Source organism: Pleurodeles waltl, chromosome 1_2 (genome assembly GCF_031143425.1).
Source record: "Pleurodeles waltl isolate 20211129_DDA chromosome 1_2, aPleWal1.hap1.20221129, whole genome shotgun sequence".
Taxonomy (NCBI): Eukaryota; Metazoa; Chordata; class Amphibia; order Caudata; family Salamandridae; genus Pleurodeles; species Pleurodeles waltl.
Window position 1 is genome coordinate 170452402 of NC_090437.1, and position 22962 is coordinate 170475363.

At 44.9% G+C, this 22962-nt stretch overlaps 1 long non-coding RNA gene and 1 pseudogene across 1 annotated transcript; both read left to right on the forward strand.

Moving 5' to 3' along the window:
- The first annotated feature begins 260 nt into the window (after positions 1-260).
- Positions 261-13939, forward strand: LOC138299031 (uncharacterized). The gene is made up of 5 exons (XR_011204709.1): positions 261-995; positions 8632-8734; positions 11397-11461; positions 12976-13017; positions 13732-13939. It is a non-coding gene; the product is annotated as an uncharacterized lncRNA (long non-coding RNA).
- Positions 13940-14413: 474 nt separating this feature from the next.
- Positions 14414-16083, forward strand: LOC138253754 (serine/threonine-protein kinase 35 pseudogene; annotated as a pseudogene).
- Positions 16084-22962: the final 6879 nt, after the last annotated feature.

Below are 22962 nucleotides of genomic sequence, written 5' to 3' on the forward strand. Positions count from 1 at the left end.
TCAATCTGTATTTTGTCTACATTGCATGCTTTGCTGGACTTATGAAAGTACTTTGGGCTTTCTTAAGACAAAGTTATTAAGTCTGTCTCTGGAATGCTTTATCGTACATCCAGATTTCATTAATTTTGGAGACTCGAGGTTCTTCACTATCCCCATATGAAATCAGAATATGGGCTGGCTACTGATCCACCAGGATTAACCATTTTACATATAGATTATGCTGCAGTCCTTCCTCTATTTCACTCCACTTCAGTCCTTTCTCTACTTCCACAGCACATTGATCACCTAATGAGAAAAATGATTCACATCACGATGGAGGACTCATTGCAGAAACGCTGTGCAGCATGATCGCAGGGGAGGTTAGATGCAGCACGCAGTCTGCTGTAGCGGGTGCCGCACAGCCCGTGGATCCTTCAGTAGCCCCGCTGCAACTCTTGTTCCCCTGCCGGATCATAGCAGACAGCAACCGGATACCCCTTCGCCTCGCCTCTGGACTTGTTGAAGGGCGGACAGATCTGAGCTCTGTGGGCTTTCCTGTGGGAGCAGCGGGAACCTGGCTGCAGACCCCGAGGCGTCTTTCTGGAGGGGGAAAGCAGCGATAGCAACAACGGCAACATGGAGCCCAGGGAGGCTCACACGATCGCACGATCAAGAACAGCTTCAGGATTGTACTGGAGTACTGGAATGGAATCCCTTTTCTGCATTAGATACAACGAAAGAAGGAAGCATGTTTTATATTTTTATACTAAGTGCAGCGCCCCGGCAGGAAGGGAGTGAGGTCACCCGAGATTGCAGAGTTTGCAGAAAAAAAACACAGTAGTAGTCCCAGTGGTTTATCCAACTGTGAATAAAGTTGTGGAGTTTGGGAACTGCTGTATCACGCCTGCCCTGCAGGATAAGCCCGACTCTGAAGGGCCACGTTATATTCCTAGGAAGAAAACTTAGAGGTGGAGAAAAGGATCCTCTAGTGTTAACTGCCTCCGTTGCTGCTTGGGGTTAGTGATTAATCTCTTGTGACCTACATAGTTCGACATTTTTCCATATTATTTTATATTATCTGACTTACCGGCAGTTAACCTGGAAATTATTGACACTTTTTTCATGGGAGGAAAGCTAGTAATTGCTATTGCCGCGCTCGTGCCTGTCACCTTTTTATGCCTTATGACGGCTCCTCATAAATCCTGTCAGTCCTGTATGATTGGTCATAGACTATAAATGTGAGTGTCCGCATCATGGTGAAAGCGACAGGTGTCTATTAAAAACATAGTAATTACGGAGAAGCAGGCGTAAGTGTCAGAATTGGTGATCAGAAACTGGACTTTGTTGGAGGATAAGGTTACGGTGTGTGGAGGCGGCAGTAGTGTCATAAGAGCTAGGAGTTACAGGAACAGCTTTCTAAATTATATAGTCTACCTATTTCTAGGAGAACAGAAAATATAGTATGCCTGCAAACAAAATGCGGACACGGTTTAGGAGATATAAATATTAGTTTGGAAAGAGGGGATACACCTTTGATGCAACCAGAGGAGGATACCCCAAATGCCAGCAGGGAAGGATTAGTGACAACGCCATTGGGTGCATGAATTAAAGAATTAGTGGGGAAATATTTAAAAAAGTCTGTCAATGGATCTGTCAATGGATCTCAGATCATAGAAAGGGAAAGATCTCGGAAATTTGACCTAAGAGAAGACGATCAGATTATAGCAAGTGATGCTATTACCTCAGACCCCCTAAGGCAGTGGTCTCCAAACTTTTTAATGCTGCGCCCCCCCAGTTGAAAAATAAAAATCATTGGGCCCCCCTCAGAATTTTTCACTATTGTTTTATAAAAATGGCAATGTTTAAATATGTCTAAACCTATTTAAACATTGCAGTTAAGTACTGTTACCTTTTAAAAAATTCAATAACAAGCTTCTGCTTAAAACAAAGGCATGTTATCTGCATAATGTTTTTTTTTGCTAGCATCTGCCCCCCGCTCCCCCCCCCCCCCCCCAGACCCCTGTTTGAAGACCTCTGCCCTACGGAATGATGATTTATTTTTTGGAGGGGAGCTGGACATGGTCTTAGAGGGGGTTCATATGCTAGGTCCTAGGCTATCCTCTTCACCTTGCCTTCGCCCCCCGTTGGGAATATCTCTTTGTTGGATGAAAGATCTCAGCTTTATACTGTATTAGAGAAAGAAGGATTAGGAGGGGAGGGTGGAAGAACAGGACAAATAAATACTTCCTCTCAAAGTGATAGACAGTCAATTCCTTACATAGATGCCACAGCAGACCCTGCAACCTCCTTACTAGAGGTAACGCTTTTAATGCAGAAAACCCTACAGGCTATTTTAGAAGTGTTGACAGTGAATAACGGCTTAGGTAAATCACATAAAAATCTATTATAAAGGATTACGGAGGAGTTAAAACAAATAAATAGTTGTTACCAATATTGGTGCAGCCAGGGCCAGAGAAAAAGGACCAGGAGATGGGCGCACCTGTTGGAAGTAGTGAAAGAGGATTAACAGATGAAACCAAGTTAACAAGGCTCCCTTCGGAATATATTTCTAAGCAACATATGTTAGTGATACAAAGGAGTCGAAGTTGGGGAACAAGGGGTTACATGCCCTACTGGGATATACTAAGAAGTAAATGTAGTAATGCTAAAAAGAAAAGACCTATGACAAAAGGGGAGAGGGCAGTTCAGCAAAAGAAATTAAGAACTATTCATCGACAAAGGGAAGTAGTGCGTATCCTAGGATAAGGGAGCAGGTCTCAAAGGAGACCTATAGTAGCAGATATAGAAAATATCCAGCCACTAAAAGAGAAGAGATTAGCCCACTGGAGTGTAATGAAGGAAAATAAGGAAATTGGTGATATTAAGAAGAATGTAATAAGTAGAAATAGCAGAGGGGAAGAAAGTTTGGAACGACAGGGGAAGGGTAGTCCGTCGCCTGATATGGGTCTGGGATCTAGGAGGGGATGGGAGGGAAGCAATGGAAGCAAGAGTAAGTGGGTGTATTTGGAACCCTGGGGAAGGGTGTTTGGGAGAAAGCGGCGGAGGAAGCTTAAGCCCTTGAACTGTTCAAAAAATTTTGAAGTCATGAGCAAATGCCCTAGCCTATGCGAGATTGAGTCAGAGGATATAAGGCAAATAGTATTCACCTCAAATTGTGAAGGATGTGAGGTGACAAAGGCCCTCTTCTACTCAGGATGTGTTAGACAACTGGTCTTGAGAGCTGAGATGCAATTAGGGAAGGATTGCATAAGATAAGTCCATATAAGAGTACTGGAGTGACAATAGAGCCCTCGAGTGCCATGCAGGGCTGCTCTCAGACCAAGTACAGCATACATTTGAAGCCTCTAAGAAAGTAAAAACGTTTATGGATGAAGGAAAGGGAAGACTAAATGTGATCTTAGCTGCCGACCCCAAAGGCTAATAAGGAAGAATCGATTTGAGCCCCTTTTTAACTGCTATGAGGTTTATAGTGGGGGGGAGCTGAGCGAATTAGTCTAGGGATCAGCCACTTCACATAGCCTTTTGGCATTCTCCTGGACTTTAGGAGGTTATATGAAACATTTAAAACAAGACTTATTGAAAGAAAAATTGGGAAAGTATGATATAATGTGTTCCCAGGAAACTTGGCTATGCGAAGAACCTGACCCAGTTGATGGCTTTTTAAGGTTCTCTAAGGATGCCACTAGGCTAGGTCAAGGTCATCCCTCAGGTGGTTTAATTATCTTGTCCTTTACCAGAATAGCCAACAGACTAACATAGATAAAAACAAAAAGTCATTGGCTATTAGCTGGCCAGGTAGACTTTTGTAATGATATTGAGGGATCAAGGCAGTTCATTATAATCAATGTATATATTCCGCCAGGAAGGATAGTAGACTATGATATCCACCTGGGGCTGCTTGAGGACGATTTAGAGGCAATATGTCTAAGCAAAAAGCAGAGCAGTTAATATTGATATTGGGAGAATTTAATCACAAACTAGATCCAACATGTGGTGATAAAAGTCATAAAGACCTACTGACTATCGCACAACTACTGGAAGCCATTTTCCCCAGATCAGAGACCACGGCACAAGATAGGGCCTTACTAAGAATCTTAGGCTCACTAGGGCTGTTCTGCATTAAGGGACATATGAATACAGCTCTCCCAGCAAAGCAGACCTTTCATATAGGAAATCAAGCTTGTCCTATAGATTATGCCCTTGTAAATGCCTGGTGCTTTGGGGAAGTGGTAGGATTCGAAATCATGCAGATAGAGGGAAGTGATCATTGGCCCCTATAGTCAATTCTTAAGTCAGTAAATAAAGTTTTACGAGAAAAGGTTGTGCCACTGCAAGTGGATTACGCGCGTTGGATAATTACCCGTAATACAGAAGATAACCTAAAAGCAGTTAACAAGATGATGATAAATTATAGGGACCTTAGGGTGACGGATGACCTGAATGATATATTCATGGATTATGAAAGGACAATTGAGTTAGCAGTAGACTGCCTGAAAGTAAAATTAAAAATAACACAGGAGAATAAAAATCAGAGACAAGTTGGAAGGAATTATAAAAACTCCTGGTATAATCAGGAGTGTAGGGCCCAGAAGTGGGAAGTGCGGAAGCTAGAAAGGGAACTTAAGAAACGGCGTAGTAAGGGTATAGAACAGAAGCTTCGCTTGGCCAAGCAAGTTTATAAAAAAATTGTGAGGGAGAGGAAATTGGAGTATACAAATAGAAACTGGGCAGTTATGTTAGATTTGATTGGAACTCACAATATTAGAGAGTTTTGGCAGTTGGTGAGGGAGAACAAACCCACAGGGAATATTCAGTGCTTAGTGGGAGAAGATGATTGGAATAAGCACTTATGCTCTTTACACGGAGAAAAGGATGTTAGATTACATCAAGGAAATAAAGTTGAGATAGGTGGAGCCCTAAGATCAGCTATCTCCCTGCAAAAGATAAAAGAAGTAATTGTGGCCCTCAAGGTCACCGAAGCAGCCGGACCAAATAATCTTCCAGTGATTATAATAAAAAATAATGTGGATTCGTGGACTAGATTCTTCTATGTTATTTTTCCAAAATTCTGGTCACTGGAAGTTTCCCCGGGAGTTGAAAGGGCGAAATAATTAGGCCAATTTATAAGAAAGATGATCCCACTCATTAAAAGAATTATTGCCTAATCAGCCTGCTGGATGTGGGTGAAAAAATCTTTGCAAAGCTACTGTTAGGTCAAGCCTCATTGAAATATTGGTTGAACCTGTCCGATGAGGGTAATACCAAAATAGCGCGATTATGTAAAAAGGAAATTATGACAAGTGAATTAAAATGGGCCTTCCTAGTGAGAGAACAGTTAGAGATCATTTGTGCCCTCCTAGGGCTGGCAGGGAATCAGTGGGGTAAAGAACAAATTGTGAAGCAGGATCTGCACCCAGTGGTAAAGATAAGCGCTAGAGAAGCAGATTTAGACTATTTGTAGAGGAAAATATCCACCCGGTTTATGGTATATGGGTGGAGAAATGAGGACAACATCCTGTATATAGAGGTTTTACCAAATCCTAAACTAAGGGATGCACCTCTATGATTTAGGGTTGGGTTAAACCCTTGTTTTATGGACCCAAAAATAAAAGCTATAATTAGGGATGACTCTGGCTTGTGTACATGTGGCTTAAAACAAAAATGTAACTTCCAACATATTTTATTGGATTGTTTATGGTTTTTAGATGAGCGGAATCTTTTTTTAAAGCCAATTTTTAAAGAATATAAGGTTAATAACCGGGATCAAGGCCTCAACTTATTGGTGGATATGACATTTCTGAACGTGACTTGTGCCTTAAGCTGGTTTTTAACTGAAATATGAGATGTCTTAATAGGGCTATCTGTTATGTTGGAAAGGGCAAGAGAGTAGTATGCCCATGATTATGAACTCCTCGTGCACTTGCACTTTTATGGTTTTAAGTGGAACCATCCTCTTTCAATCTGCACTTTGTAAGTGATGACATTTGCATTTTTAATATGTAGGCCTCACTGTGAATATCACAATCTGAAATCTTAAATGGGATGTAAGTGATAATATTTTATTGCTTGTAATATATTTAGGATTTATGGTAATGAATTGTTTCATCAATTTGCATTTTTATGGTTTTAAGTGAAACCCTTGCTCTGAATTTGAGGTATTAATAATGATAATATATTTTAATTTGCATTTTATAATTTAATCAAAAGATTCTGTAGGGGAATAGATTCTACCCTCTACAGAACACAAAAGCAAAAACGTTAACAATATTTAGGGCCTGATTTAGATATTGGTGGATGGATATCTTGTCTGCGGAAATCTAAATCCCATAGGGTATAATGGAATTTAGATTTCGGTGGATGGGATATCAGTTACCATTGTAATGGAGTAATTTATCCACCAATATCTAAATCAGGCCCTAAGTATTGTTAAAGTTTTTGCTTTTGTGTTCTTTAGAGGGTAGAATCTATTTTCAAGCGAAATAGTGGCAGAAGTCAATTTCCCCTCTGTAATTACATTCTCACAATCTTCAAGAGCTGGTGATAGAAAGAGATCATTTGATATATTAATGCAGTTTCATGTTTTTAAAGTTTTTGTCTGCGTTTCTAGGGAAACTGAGTTTGGGTATAGCTCATTTTTATCTTCCTTAATAAATGACTGCTGAAACAGCAACCTGAATGTGCATGCTGGCTGATTTCAGCACTACAGGCGATAATGATTCAATCTCTTGTACAAGAGATAAAACCTGGTGCCATTACGTTTGGCATTTTTGTTTTGTTACCTGAGATGGAAAAAGGATCATTCTTTATTTTCCCCATGATGTACTCTTCCTAAGTGATAATACATAGTGAATAAACACAAACACAGCTACTGTGCAGTACAAATAATAAATTATAGTTTTTAATGATGTAAACAAAATTTACTTTGAAAGGCCCGTAGCCAATGAAGAAGGTCAGCCGAGACACCGTCAGGCTCTAACAACCAGGGAAAGCCTCACCGTGGCTTCACCTGGGCAAATGCTGCAGCATACTCACACTAGGCACGGCCTAGCTTGCTTTTAAGTCATAGTCCCCATCCCTAGCTAGAAACTTGTACGAAAGCTACAGTTCAGATTGAAAAGTGGTCTTTGGGCTTGTAGTTCCTGCCACTAAAACCAGGAAGTCTGTGGGGGTCAAAGTGCTTTGTTGAAATCTAGAAGTGGATAAGAGCCTGTCCTCAAACAGCAAGTGTAGCCTACTTGCCCTTAAGGCCCTGTTCTCACCCCATGCTGGAAACAGGGGGAGGTGTCACTGGTCAGGCAGATGCATTGATCGTGGGGCTTGTTGTGTCCCCCCACAAGAAGCCTTCAGAAGTCTGTAGCACCTGATGATGTCTTGCAATCTGTTTGGAGGAGTAAGTAGGTCTTATGGTGGATAACACTGCCTGCTGGCTTCCTTACTGCATGGCCTCTTTGTATTTGCCTTCCATGGATGAAGCCAGATTCAGTCTGCCGGCTCTGGCTTGGGAAGAGCGACTCGTAACGTAACAACCATTACTATCCATCTAAACAAAGGACATGAATTGCCTGCCCAGTTCCCAGATCTTTTGTCCGTAAGGTAGTGAGAATCAAAATCCTAGCAAAAACCCAGCAACAGCCCCTGACTGGCCAAGAGATTTGCTGATTCTGGGCTAGATGCCAAGTGAATATTGTGAGTTGCCGACCTTTGCCCAATAAACCAGAGACACAGTGCACCTTTGGTGGATTGTTGCCATGAAACTGTGTAACCTTTACGGAAAGTACTGGAAGTTACTCTTTTGAATAATTGGTCCCTTCCAATTGTTTTGATACAGCTCTACACCAAAGTAGCCAGTCGGGATAGGAGCTCTGTCAACAGTTTTTGGATGTAATGTGGTCTTTTTCGTAGGCTCAGTGTTCCCCTTTTGAGTTTGAAGCCTTGTTCACCTATGCAGAAAAAGGCTGTTGCTACAGGAACAACTTAGCTTCCTTCCCTGAAGGAGGGAGTTTACTCAAGGACTGAGGAAATTTCTTGCCGCTTCTGCCTCTGCTACCTGAGAGAATATAGAAAGGAGAATGCCTGTCTTGTAGTGGCCCAGGCCTAGTTTAACACAGAGCCCATAGTCAAGTGGTTCATTATGCTGCTGAGATAGCTTAGTATAGGTAAGTTCACATAACTTTCACTGCATCCATCGGAAACAATTTTCCATCAGAGAAGACTTGACCTTGGAATTTTGATCATAAATCCTTCTTTCGTATATTGAAGCAATGATGTGAACTGATCATGTCATTAATTCCCCTTAAATTTTTTACCCATTCACAATCTATTCTGTAAAGTATCCAGTCACCACCAATCACCAGAGGCCGCCTGTGGTCCATTTAAATACTTACCCTTTTCTACATGACACATTTTCTGGTGTAAATTCACACCTGTAGCTCACTGTGTATCATCAGGCAATTGGGTGTACCCACTGCATCACAATCCACCCTTTTCTGGAGGATTTGCTTTGTTAACCATTCGGTTTTGTGGAGACTGTGCATGCTTTAATATGTATACAGAATTAAGTGTTTGGCATGCTTATTTTATATCCTGTGACTTGCTGGTAATAATGGAAGATACTTATTTTTCTTCTCATAGCTAACAAATTGGACTTCAAGTCTTGCTTTGACTGTTGAGCAAGAGAATCGTGTGACTAACCTGTAGCCAGTCACAGTCAAGGTCTGTGATTACTATGAGACAGGTGAGTACTCTTGCTGAGCTTCTACATCTGGGGTCATGAATCCATTAATGTGTTATAGGTTTGGTGCTAGATGGGTATTTGTTCTTTATGAGAAATGGCTCAAGGGCTGCAGAAAGTTTGAGACCATGTAACTTTTCGCATCTAGCTACAGTCAACTTTAAAAGTCTGTTGCAAGAGCTAGTGAGATCAATAATATACACACACCACAGCATATTGGTGTTGGTTACACTACGCCATTTATACCGTATTGATAAAAATGAAAAATACATAGTTCCATAATGTTCATTGCATGTCAAGCAAAACCATCCACAACATACAACAAAGCATCAGAAAAAGCCCCTACCACAATAGGGTAAAAGTAGGTTATCAGTCCCAAAATATGTCAGGCAATCCCTTGCCAACACTAAACTGTGAAACCAGTCTTCCTCCTCTGTTGCCAACCATGCCAGTAAGGGGAAGCATGACAAAACTGGGGAAAAGAAAACTGCCATTCTTACCTGTGTGCAATCTGTCAAGAAAGAAACACATCTGACAGTGAAGACCTAGTCTGGCATTGCCATCCACCTTTCCAATTTTTCAAGGTGTCCAATTTGGTCCTGGCTAAGCAAACCCTTCTGGCCCTCATCCACTGTGGACAGGAGATGCTCTATGACATCTGTTAATGAGTACTGTAGGCTTACCTCAACCCAGAATGTCATCCAAATTTTCAAATAATATCATGGACTGGTACTCATTGTATTGTCCCTTGTACTCATCCTTTAGCCCCACTTTCAGTTTTATGAATGGGATATCATGTCTGCTGTTGAAAGAACTAGCCTGCTTTCCCATGACAAGAGAGGAAGTGGCAGCATCTGTGAGTTCCATCCATGCTCAGGTCCCAGGGTAAGCATCATTTCACACTGCTTCCAATTCAACCTTTCATCAGATATCTGTACCACCAGATTGATGGACACTGTTGAGCAGAAAGGAGGGCATGCATGTCGGTCATATAGAGGATGGATTGGGTCAGTAGCACTGCCTCAATTGTGATTTATACAATTATAAAACAAGAATGTACCTGTAGGAACAAATGCTACTCTACATATTTAGTTATATTGGCACAGATATATATCACACATTTACCATACTGATAAGGACCTCTGAATGAAGGTGCATTATGCTACTTTTCTGGACTGGAAGCAAAGCTGTACAGGAGTAATATCTACCTGGTACTTTAATTACTTTAGATGACTTTTAGCAGTATTTGACTGGTTATTGGAAATTCAATAAAATACCACCAACCTCACAAATAAACAAGACAATGGTGAATCGGCAACAGAAGCTATAATCACTAAATACCAGATGGGAACAGGACTTGGGAGTTCTTGAGGATGCAGATTGGTCCAAGGCTTACCGATATCCTGGTGTTCCATCTTTTTCAACTTTAATTAACCTACCTCACGAGAACCTGACTATTTAAAATGGGGAAAACACATGACGACAGATGTGAGGGATTGTGAAGGAAATGGGACACTAATTTATAAATTATGGAATTGTCTGTGCCTTCGGACATTCTAGAACAAGATTGAACAGCATATTTCTATGGTTGTAAGGGAAAAAGTTGCGCTCATTCCACCCGTAGTAATATTGGGATTCTGGGGTGAAGGGACAATAACTAAATATGACTTGCTCCTGTCTTAGTCACTAAACAGGACTTTATACGAGTGTCGGGGGAGAGATCTTTGCCAAGTCCGGAGAGTTGGATTAGTAATGTGGACTGGAGCATGCCAGCTGATGTCACAGGCGGAAGGCTTCTTCCGGAAATTTGATAAGGTCTCGGCCAAGTGGTGGGATTTTCAAAAGGAAGACTGAAGAAGGCAAAAGGAGGAAACAGTCACAAGCTATGTGGTGAGGGGTACAGGACTGAAGTGATAGAGCTCCTAGAAGCAGACTGGGAACGTGAAGAGACTTAGATGAACACTGATGGAAGGGGGAATGCCCATTAATTTTTTCAATGATTAAAATATAAATTTATAATGTCATGAGGTATACCATAAGATGTCTAACATACAATTGCTGGAAGTTTTTCATACTTGAGTTGGTTGGTAAATTTGTTGAAAGCTTAATGAAAAGATTATCAAAAAATACCTGCAAGTATGCTTGTGTGTATGTGGTATTTCTATAGCGCAAACCTTGCTGAAAGGCAGTGAAGTCCTGTAGACAGTCAAAGACAAGCAGAACATCAATGAGTGATAGGAGGAGTAGGTAGTCTGTGGAATGTTAATGCATTGTGATGTAGTGATTTTTAATTAGGTATTTTCAAGAAAGTGACCTCTAGATTTTGAGATGAACTCAAATAACCTTACTCTATTAGAGCATAAGGAAAGAGCAAAAAAAAAAGCTAACTAAAGTATATATATCAAGATCTAGCAATTGCCAAAATACCCAAACTTGCAAAGAGTAGAAAGGCACTGAATTTGAATTATTTAATGATTCGTAAATGGATGTTGCCAACTTATTGAGGAGTTACTATTAGAAGAAAAAGGCAATGTGACATGCTTGAGCAGCGCTTGTTGCTGTTGCTGTTATTTCGTTAGTCATGCAGAGGCATTTTATATATATTTTTAAATATATTTTTATTGATTTTAGTAATCACATTGAACAGTTTCTTCCTCCGTTTTAGATTGTAATTTATGCAGTAATGCAGCCATGCAGGGCTTTCATGGAACAGCATCTCTGACATTTAAGGTAAGATTCTGGTTGTGTTACAGTCAGTGCATGTTACCTACATTAATAGCATCGCTGTTAAATAAATGTAACAAGTCAATATTCATTGCAGAAGTTTGGCGATTGTAACTTTGAAACATTAGAAACCTATTAACTAGTCCTTCCCAGTCGGTGTCCTTTCACCCCGCTAGTACCAGATCCCTCCCTCATGTCTCGTTTGATCCACACCTACCCTGTTTATCAGTCCTTGTTCAGGGTCTACTTCCCTTGGTGAGTGTGTAGTGTTGGTCCGTGTGGTGCTCATTGCAAGGGGTTGTAATTTGGGCATCCCTCCCGTCTAGTAATGTTAGCAGTGAGGGTTAGCAATGAGGGTATTCACATTCTTAACTTTACAACTAATTATCTTGAGATATAAGTATATCTTTAAGGTACGTACAAATGGAGCTAAGAACAGTAAATCCATGCTCACAAATGCCTAAGTAGTTTCATGATATTATGTAATCATGTTCTGGATTTAAACTTTTGACTGATATTTTCATACTCGATAGTGTAACATACATCTGGGTAGTTACTATTATAATCCTCCAAGGTGTGGTCGCTATTGTGGTCATATCTGATGTGGTCACAGCTGCAACAACAATGAAAGTCATTAGTAGCACAGGGCCATTTTCTTTGTTCAGATGTAGCTCTCATTAAAAAAAAGGTTAGAGAAACCTGTACTAGAGTCTAACGTGTCTCCTAATTTTTAAGGAGTAAAAATCCCATTAGTTAAAATTTCCATTTTTGTACATGTTGTTAGTTAAATAAAATGTTTCATAATGTGTGTATATGTTGTATAAATGTTTCTGTAGAAATTGCTTACACCAGGGTAGCCATCATCCTTAAGTAATTCAGTTGGGGCCACAGAAGTCAACTAGTTAAAAATCACTGTGCTGACTAGTTCTACCAAGCAGCAAATTCCCAGTCGAACAAACACATGCATTCCCGCAGGGAAAGACTGCTGGTTGGAAGAGGATCACGTGGAGATTCGAGCACTTCTCACTGCCCCTAGCAGTAGGGAGATGGTTCATGGTGCGAAGTGTAGAAAGAAAACCCTAGTTAAGATAAGTGGGCTTTTTCACTTTGTGCTGAATGGGTGCACACAAGCAGGTAGGAGTTGGTAAACAGGACCAGGAAGGCATTTTCATCAACAACACACGTAGGGCAGATGGATGCTGAGTTCATGGCGCCATCATTTTAAGATGAACTGCATAAAAAAAAGTCCTGAATAATGTTGATAAAGTAGTGCCGCTGGCATTCTAGGTTCAGAGCTGCATACATTGAAACCACCTAATGCTGCACTAGTATGACGCGAAATATTTGTGATATCTTGAAAATCTGAATAGTGTAATACATCTCATTTGCTATTATTTAATTATTTTTGTTACACAAAATAAAATGCTTTAAAGTGAAACTGCCGGAAGTGCAATTAATGCCATTGTGTATGTTTATACTATTAACTATAACAATAAATCTCATTCATGCTTTTGTTTTAGCTGAGTACGCGGTCGTAGACTACAGCGCCCCCTGTGCTACAGGTAAGAATTAGGAGTGTTCGGTAAACAATAGCAATACATTATGAATGGCATTTCAAAAGACCATGAGCAGCAGATTAAGCAGAGGTCATGTCACAGGCCTATGCACTGCACCATCAGCACACCCAGATCTGCAGGAGCACCTGGGTTTGCAGAAAGCATCCCTGACCATCTGTAGTTACTGGCTCTGACAGAGCGCCTCATGCATAATCACCCATATTCCCTTACATTTCACCACTGGTACCTACACATAGCTACACTTTGATACTCTAATATTGAGACACATAACTATGCAACTGTGTATCGATCCTGTCTGGGTGAATCCCTTTCAGTTCCTGCTGGTGCCTTGCATATAACTGCATCATTGTTTTTCACAATCTTGTTTATAAATGGTTTCGGTAGGTTCCATGATGAGGTAAGTGATTTGACAGGCTTTACATTTCTCTCTGAAACGATATTCCGCCACTGGTCTATCAGGATGTAACAAATCTTAAAATATGTAGTAGGAGTGTTTAGTATGTTAGAGTACTTTTTGTACTTAATGCATTTAATACATCTAAGTTAGGAAACCTGGGGCTTTCCTATTGCTCAGAGTACCAGCCCCTGTGCACGCGTGGTAAAGTCCTGATCAAACCATGTATGCATTCTCTAACTCTTGAATGCCTTTCTCTTTTCTCGAATATAATGTTCTGATGCATTCTTTTCTTATGTTCACAGAGAAGCAGGAGAGGTGAGGACTAGATTATGGAAGGATATCTGTCCACAGACAGAGCAGAAAACTCTCCATCCTTCAAGTGTTAAATATATGCAAACCCACCTCCAAAAAACAATATTTTATTTTAAGCATCAGACAATGTATGCCAAGGTTGTATGATCAACAAGAGATCAATTGGCATTGTAACAATAAATGAATGGTAGCATAAGAGTGCTGGCTGAAGCTTCTTTATTCTTTTCAACGGAGGAGAGCTGCAGTGACGAGGTTTGAAAGTCTTTCACAGATAGAATGGGCACACTAAAATGTGCTTGTTGCAATCATTTGGACCTTCTGAAGTCCACAATAACAGCTGTTGAGGGAGGCACAATCGAATACCTCTATTTTATTCACCCTGTTAGTAGGGAACACCAATGAAGTTCATTAGATGCATCTAGGAGGCTACTAAAGGTGTTGAGTGAGAAATTAATGAAGTTTGTTACACCAGAGAGGCTGACATGTATGTATCCACTAGCTTGTGACTGTAGAAGAGTGATTGGAAAACAGTGTGGCATTTCAGGCTGCTAATGTGTTAGGCCACTTGAACTCTGATCCATATCACAGATATGATGCTCTGCCCTGGTATGTGCCACAGTGTACCTTAACTAGGTGTGCGGAGCACTGAATGGGTCAGTGCGCTCTATCATTATGAATATGCTGCCCCCACCGAAGTCGCAATCACATACCTGTCTAGAGGACAGCGCATTGGTGAAAGGCAAGCCAGCTGTGTAAGGCCACCAGTACTCCTTTCACTATGCTGGTAATTGTCCAGCATTTCAAAGTGGAGAGGCACAGACCCCCCTGCAGGCAGGTGCAGTGAGTAACTGCAACTTCCTGCAAGGGGATTTATTGGGGATCCATAGGAACCTCCTCCCACTTCCAAAAGGGTGCACAGATAGTGCACCACCTCTTTGTGGCTCAAAGTGAGTGCATCCCTTGACAGCTTCTTTGCCTCTGCATATGCTTTTATAATACTGTACAAGTGCCTCAGCAAATTGTTTTCTCATTTTTATGGGGCCACATCCCATGCAAAGAAGGGAGCCACCCACTGAGATTGAGTGAATGTTACTACATAAGGGGCCGCTCAAGCCTCTAAGGCCCTTTCTGTCGTACTAAATTGACACAAAGGTGCAAAAAGTGACCCACATGCTACTTGCAGCCCTGGGCCAGTTTTGATAATATGACCCAAAAGCTGTCAGCAAGGGAACTATGCACAACTACAGCAGCTGAATCATGAACAGCTGTGCTAGCTCAGTGTAAATCAGAGTGCCTGATTTTTAGGTTTGAAGGGGTCTATTTCTTAAGTTTTAGTGCTTTGTTTGTGGCACAAAAGTGATGCAAAACGATGCAAACTTTTTGTACTTATTTACTTTCAAGTTTTGCGCTGGAAAATTACTTAAAGGTAACGCAAAGCAGTGCATTGTGCTGCTTTGTATTACTTAGCGCCAAGGAGGCATTCTATGGGTGGTGCATGGGCATTCCCATGCAACGACCCAAGGTTTTTGATGCAAAACCCTCGGCGGTGCGGCATGCAGAGGTGTGGCGACAGCCACCCAGGGTGGGAACTGGAGCCGGGGGCAACCAGAGGCGCGTCGGACAAAGGGGAGCCCGTGCGGCAAGGGAGCTGACGGAACGGCCCAGTCGGGCGGGCCATGTGTGGCGGTGAAACGCATCCGTTGCGACGCGCACGAGAACGTGGAGCTGGCCCTCTCTGAGTTCTGAGCTCTGACCGGCCTGCGCCACTGGCACCAGAACATGGTGAAGTTCGAGGAGTGTGTCCTGCGGCGCAGCGGCCTTGCCCAGCTCTTGAGCCACAGCAACAAGAGCTCCAAGCTTTACCTGCGCCTGGTGGAGACTTCGCAGAAGGGCTAGAGGATCCTGGGCTATTCAGAGGAGGTGTGTTACCTATGGTTTGTAATGGAGTAGTGTGAAGGTGGTGACTTAAACCAGTACATCCTGTTTCGGAGGCCAGACCCTGCAACTACAAAGCACTTCATGCTCCAGTTTACTGGTGCCATTGCTTTCTTGCACAAAAACCACATTGTGCACCAGGATCTGAAACCAGACAACATCCTTATCACTGAGAAGTCTGGCTTCCCTGCCCTCAAAGTGCAGACTTCAGCCGGAGCAAAGTCTGTGCTGGTTTGACTGCACGGGGCAAAGATGGCAGCAACACAGACCCTGAGAATAAATCGGTGAGTGTGAACAAGTACTGGCTGTCGTGAGCCTGTGGCTCAGACTTTTACGTGGCACCAGAGGTCTGGGAGGGACACTTAACTGCCATGACTGACATCTTCGCTCTAGGAATAATCATCTGACTGCGGCCGAGCCCAGCCGGAGGGCGAGCAGAGACCACGGCTAAACCCAGGCCTACCCCAGTGAGTGGAGCTGGGTAGGGGCCTGAGGCCAGATAGGCGGTGGTGCGGCAGCGGGCAGTTGGGCCGAAGCCCTGGAGGTGTTGTTGGGGCCCCGCAGGAGGCGCTAGTTGCAGCACGGTGAGCGGGCCCGGTGAGGCCGGTGGGCCCCGCCTTTTCTGGCTGTAACCGGGGAGCCCTGGGTGCGATGGGACGGCCCCGGGCGAGACCAACAGGTGGAGACCCAGGCGTGAAGAGCACCTGGGAGTATCGGGCCATGTGGCCTGACTTTTACGGCTGCCCTAATGAAACAGTGCCAGGAAGGCCGAGGCTACCGGTGAGGAGCCGCTAAGAGGACTGCTGTGATCAAGCGAATCCCACCGCAGTGTAGACCTTCAACCGGAGAATAGGGTGAGCGGAGCGTGGTAGGGGGTGCCTGAGTCGAAGAGGTCCCCCCTGGATTTTTTTACCTCTGTAGGGTCGTGCCAGGCGACAGCGGATGAGGCGGCCCTGAGAGGGATGTATATCATGCTGGAAGAGGCATTGAGGCGCTTGACCCGGTGAGGCAATATGGGGAAAGACAGGGCTGGCAGACAGCCTCCGGCGTCCCAGCAACGCATCGACCAGTTCACCATGCAAACACCCCCCCCAAAGTGTGGGCGACCTGGTGTCTGGGGGACCTGCAGCGCAAGGGGTGAGCTCAATCCTCCAAGCTATCCAGTCCTCATAACTTGCCTTTGAGACTAAGATTGGTGAGGTGCACGAGGATGTGGGCCTGTTGCAGCAAGACCTCTGGACGGCAGTGGGTCGCATTACGGAGGTAGAGGACCCCGTTTCCCAGGTGGAGGACAAACTTGCAGACCTTAAGACCAAGGTTGCCCAGCTGCTGACCCGCACAGGCGGGTTGCATAGCCAAGCAGAAGATGCGGAAAACCGCTCCAGGCGCAATAACATGCGCTTCGTCGGCTTCCCGGAGGGAGCGGAGGCGAACCAGGCGCTTGAGTTTTTGGAGAGCTGGATTCGATCCTGGATGCCAGAGCAGTGTCTCTCCCCCTGGTTTGCAATTGAACGGGCGCACAGGGCGCTCCCGTCCAGACCCCCACCTGGGGGGCCTAGGAGGCCAATGATCGCCCACTTCCTGAGCTTAAAAGACCGTGATACCATCCTTGGGGAGGCCAGACTGTGCCCAGACCTCCGATGGGAAAACCATAAGATCCTAGTATTTCCGGATTACACCCGGGAAGTCCAGATTCGGCGCCGCTCCTGCAAAAGTGTTAAGCAAAAACTCAGGGCAAGGCAGCTCACCTATATGCTCCTCTTCCCCACTCGCCTTAAAGTCCTCATGGATGGGAGGTCTTTCTTCTTCGATTCACCCGAAGCGGCATGAGACTGGCTGACTAAAGAGGGCGGGTTGGCCCAGAGGGGTCCCCCCCGGTCTGGGGGTGCTCCCCAGGTCCTGGTCCAATTGCTCCTGCGGACACGCGAGGGGGATGCAGACGTACCAGATCCCGCCACAGGAAGCAGAGTGGTCCAGGCAGCCCGACTGACGAGGACTCGCGGCAGGGGCCTAGTCATACGGCTAGAGAAGCCCCCCTGGACGCCCCAGAGGTCAAGGGACCAACACGAGTGGAGGAGGAGGACCGACTCAGCCAGACTCCGACGCTCTCCTGAAGGCCGGGATGCTTGGACTGCCAGCTGATGAACTCGCCTGAGGGCACATCTTTCCTGACTGCCGCTGGGTGCGGGTGGGAAGGGGCTAGATTATAGATATCCGGCTGAATGGAGGGGTCCACCACTCCACACCAATGATAGGCCACTTGGTTGGGTTTTTGGGCGACAGATGCTTTAGGTGAAGAAGTATGGGGTGGGGGTGCTTGGGGGGTGGGGTGTTACTCATGATGCTGAGTTTTGATGTTTCACCAAGGTTAGGTTGTTGTCACTTTACCTTTTCCTCTTCTTTTAGGTGGTCACTCCCAGCCCACTGGCAGGCATGCAACACACAGTTTCATTGGTGCACCTCACGCGCAGCTCTCTTTGATGCAGGTCCTTTTGTGGAATGTGAACGGGCTCCTAGACAAAATTAAGAGGTCTGCGGTTTTTAATGCCCTTCATAGATATGCCCTCTCTGTGGTTCTCCTTGAGGAGACCCACTTACTTGGCACTCACTGCCCCATGCTCGCACAGGGGGGATATGACAGAGTCCACCATGCAGGGTTTTCCAGGAGCTCCAGGGGGGTGACTGTTCTGCTGCACCGTTCCTTGCCCATAGTGATAACTGCTACCAAGTTTGATTTGATGGAGCGCTATATTGTGGTGTCCGGTACACAACCGATCAATATCCTGAGCGCTTACGCCCCTCCTGGAGCGTTTGAACACTTCTTGCTTGCCCTCCGGGATGTGTTGTTGGGGCTCGTGGCGGGCTGACCCTACTGGGCGGAGACTTCGACTCCGTCATGAACCCAGAGCTGGATATCACTGGCCCCTAGTCCGTGAGTCGCTCCCACCGGGCATTCAGGGCTGAGCAATTGGGCCAAGAGCCTTGGTTTCAGTGAGGTATGGCGAATATGGCATACCAGATCCCGGCAATATACTCATAAGTTGGCGGTGCACCACACACATGCCAGGATTGATCTCATCTTCATGCCAGCACTGGATGTTTCCAATGTCACTGGGGCGGAGATTCTGCCGCATGGGGTCTTGGACAACACACCATTACAAATCCTTCTGGGTGATGCAGACCCAATCCGACGCCCGGTGTGGCGTCTGAATGCCTGGTACCTCCAGGATAGGGAGTATACCCAAGCTGCAAAGGATCATCTCACCCATTACTTTGACCACAACTTGGGGACCGTGCAGTCGCCGGGCATAGTCTGGGCAGTTTGAAAGGCCACCCTCTGGGGGCAGGTTAAACATCTCCTGCGCGTGTGAGAGCACGCACGTAGCCTCAAAGTGTCAGGCCTTGAGGCCAGGGCACTACAACCCGAACATCAGCTCACTGGCTCTGCGCATGTTTCCATTACGAGGCAACTTACCCTGATTAGAGAGATCAGACACTCGGTTCTTGAAACGGCTAAACATATGTGACGAGCCTCAGCAGCCCGTGTGTACGGCAGGGGGGACAAAAACGGAAAGCTCCTGCATTGGTTGGCATCACGACCGTTGGCTGATAGGGTTATCCCAGAGATAGTTAATGAGTCAGGGGCCCTTTCCAAAACGCCTAGCAAAATCACGCAGAGCTTTGCCGTTTACTATGCGCGACTTTACGAAGAGCGCCCTAGGCCACAGTCAGAGAGCGAGGCCCCCCTGCTGGGGGATATAACTCTCCCTAAGCTCTCATTGAAGGAGAGACACAACCTGGATGAGGCCGTTAGCCTCGAAGAGGTTGGGGAGGCGATCGAGATGCTGGCTTCGGGCAAGACGCCGGGCCCGGATGGTTTCCCGGCGGAACTATACAGCAAATGCAGTGCCATCCCAGGTCCCCACTTGCTCGCCATGTACGAGGAGGCTGAAAAGATGGGCGGCTTTTCCCCGGGCCTCGACCAGGCCACCATAGTGGTGATCCCCGAGACTAACCTCCCATCATGACACTGCTCCGCCTATCGCCGGATCTCCCTTCTCAATACAGAGATTAAGGTTTTGTCCACGATCCTTGCAACCAGACTGAAAGGGGTGTTGCCCTCGCTGATACACCCAGATCAATGCGGCTTCATGCCCTCGCAAAGTAACAGGCACTGCATTAGGTGCCTGCATGTGGCGTTGGCCCACCGAGGCCTTTTAACTCCTCCGTTGGTGCTCCTCCTACTAGATTTCGAAACGGCTTTCGACACCGTGGACTGGACCTACCTAGATCAGGTACTATTGAGCAATGGGCTTGGTCCCAGGTTTCGTGGCCTAGTGAAGCTCCTCTACTCCAACCCGACGGCACGAGTGCAGGTAAACGGGGTGATCTCAGACCAGTTCCCCATTCAACGAGGCACCCGCCAGGGGTGTCCTCTGTCCCCACTTCTCTTCGCGCTAGCGATGGAGCCCTTGTTGAAGCTCATGAGAGAGGGCCCCCTGATGGACGGTTGATCTTGGCCCACGGGGCAAGAAGACCGCGTGGCACTTTACGCGGAAGATGTACTCCTCTTCCTGGCCAACACTGCCCACAGCGGACCCCGGGCGCTGCAGATCCTGGGCCTGTCCTCAGAGGCCTCTGTCTTGATCCTCAGTCCATGTAAATCCCTGCCTGTGCCGTTGCACCCCTCCAGGGACTGTGGTGTGGATTGGCAACAAGGCATCCCCATCAAGAATAACAGCTTCCGGTATCTACTTTGTGTTCGTTTTTGCAAAAAACAATAAAGTTCTTTATATAAAAAAAAAAGTTAGAAACACTTTAAAGTGTGTCTAAGCATAGTATTTTGTACTGGAAATCTAAACTTCCAATATAAAACCTATGCTGGACTCACGCAGACACCCTTGTACTACAGTGCAAAGGTGTGTGCATGACACACAATGGCAGATTTCTGCTCCGGCACTAGGGACAGGGGAAGAGAAAGTCATATTTCTATAAATATATCACTCTCCTGCTCCCTCCTTCTCATGTAGCAGAGCAGATTTTTTGGCTGCAGCGCTGCGTTTTGAGATTTTAGTAAATCTGCCCGGAAGTGTCTAAAGTTCATAGACATAACTTGGGATGTATCTAAGCTAATGCATGAAATGTAGAAACCGCAAGCCAGAAACAGTGAACAGAGATTGTCTCTCTCTTTCTGACTCGTTTTGTCTAAAGTTTATGCCTTGACACCAACAAATTTAGAGTTATAGGTATTCCATTTAGACACTTCAAATGTAAAAAAACAAGTGCTCTGCTCTGCGATGACTAGCACAGTTCTTCATGACGTGGCCCGAGGAGACAAGTGATACAAAGTTTCATTGAATGTGGCATTTTTGCTTTTTCTAACTGTGAGTTCGACTCTCTGTGGCTTTTGTGGGTAGTGGTGTTTGAGGGTCTATTGAGTGATGCTCAATTGAATTCTTTGATACAATCCATCCTATTATTGAGTGACTCTCAGTTAAAGGCAGTTAAGCTACGGATGTGTTCGGTGTCAGAACCACTTTGAAGTATACTATGCCACGAGTAAGGATTCTCTCAAGTCGATTAAACAAGTCAAGGAACAAGTAAAGTCGCTAACAATTAAGACCTCATTGAAGTCCATGAGTACATTATGGCTGTTTATGAGTGAAACCCTGTTTTCAACAACACCAAGGAGCGAAACTCCATTTGAATATATGAGCTGACAGATCAGCATTGAGTGAAACTACACTTAGCACCACACTGCACCCTATGGCAAGTGCCAGGGTTTCAATCAGAGCTAGGGAAATATTTGCATGACTCACATTTCCCCCATTTCTAATATGAGCTCCTTTTGCATTTGCACCTGTTTTTAGCACCACCCCCCATCTAAATGACAAAGGGATAAACCACATGTAATCAGGGTGAATAAACCTCCGAGTGTGGAAGAGCTGACAAGGACTAGAGACTGACTGACTACACCTTTTTGTACAAATGTACATTTCCATTATACTTCTGATGAACAGTCCCTCTGTCAGGCCCCAATCATGGGAGGAAGGGGGGCAGGGCAATCGGGGGCTACTGGGCCCTGACTATGGTGGTTGAGATCGTTTGCCACTGATGTATTAGGGTCCGTCCTATTATGCTTCTGAAAACTGGGTCAAGTACAACACATTCCACACTTTACTGTAAGGGTAGCGAGAGCGAGTGGTCACAGGCTACTCAGGAAGGTAGTGCAGGGGAAGAGCTCAGAAATAACAGATAGAACTACATTATGTCCAGCCCAGTGCTTGTCTTTTAGAAAAATAAATTACTTCTAATCTCTCAGCAAAACTAAATACTTCACAATTCGAATAAGCCACTATACAGAGTTGTTGTAAGATGCATTAAAAATAATAAGCTGCTAGATTTCCATTCCTTCCCCAGTAACCATCTTCTCTCTTGCCAAGGTCAGGATTCTTCTATTACCGTCCCCAGTATGCTAAGGTATAGGCAAGGATTAAGCTCAGGTGTAGTTTGCTCAAAGTTCTCCTAAATGTGAACTCCCTTCAAAGTGTCAGGAAGACTTTTCCATCACACAGTCTCACCGAGCATGACAGTTTTACTCATTTGCGTCTCAGTTCCTCTCATCCCAAGGGACAGCTAGGTCTTGTGGTTACTTGTCATTGCTCAGTGGCTATCTATGCTACACTGACGCTGAGGAAGTTGAGGCCACCGGGCTGGTTTGGTCTTTCCCGCCTCACTGGTGCTTCAATCTACCTTTTGTTAGTGTTGGTGGCAGTAGCACCAGTCACTCACTTTCAGATTCACTAAAGTTGAACCCTCTTAAAGTTGAAGTCTTAGCTGCAATTTCTGAAGCACTGGGCATAGAGACCAGTGGATGTCTCAGTATGGGTCATTCCTGGATTGCTCTCAAGTTTGACAGCTTCCTCTGCATGCTCCCTTATGCCAGGAACATACTGTGCCGCTCCTTTCTCTACAGTCTCTCCTCCAACAGGGCCATGTACACTACTCCCCTCTCTCAGCAAATAGGCTGGCAGCCATCTAAATGTCTTCAACTCAGCCTATCCAGCAGAAAGTAGTGATTTTAATTGAAGTCCCCTCCCATCTGGAACACAACCGGTCCATCAGACTCCAGTCATGCTTACAGCAACTCTTCAAGTATTTTGTGGAGCACTCCCTTCTTTGGTCAAGACGAACATGAGACTGGAACAAATAGGGGTGACTTGAATCCCACTTTTATACACATTTATCAGGCATGCAATGTAGATCCACTGCCTCAGGCTTCAGAA